The following is a 371-nucleotide window of genomic DNA, read 5'->3' as shown; positions in this document are numbered from 1 at the left end:
TGTGTTTTTTTTGAATATATATATATATATATATATATATATATATATATATATATATATATATATATATATATATATATATGGGTCATTCTCTGTCAACTTGAACCATGGTCCACGCCCGACGATCTCCGATTTTTTTAAAATTTGAACAGTAAGTACCTCAATGTATTTCATCGACAAAATAAAATTTTTATAAAAAAATTTCAATTATTTTTCAAGTTATGAAGATTTTTGTGACAGCATCCTCAAATTTTTGAGCGATTTTTTTCAAAACTTGTACCTACGTAGAACGCTTATCTCTTGAACTAGCCAACATATCTTGATGAAATTTTTTGTGCATATCAGTGAAACAATGTAATAACAAAAAAAAT

This window comes from Helobdella robusta, assembly GCF_000326865.2.
Source record: "Helobdella robusta unplaced genomic scaffold HELROscaffold_2, whole genome shotgun sequence".
Taxonomy (NCBI): Eukaryota; Metazoa; Annelida; class Clitellata; order Rhynchobdellida; family Glossiphoniidae; genus Helobdella; species Helobdella robusta.
The sequence above is the reverse complement of the archived record's forward strand: the minus strand, read 5'-3'. Positions refer to the sequence as shown.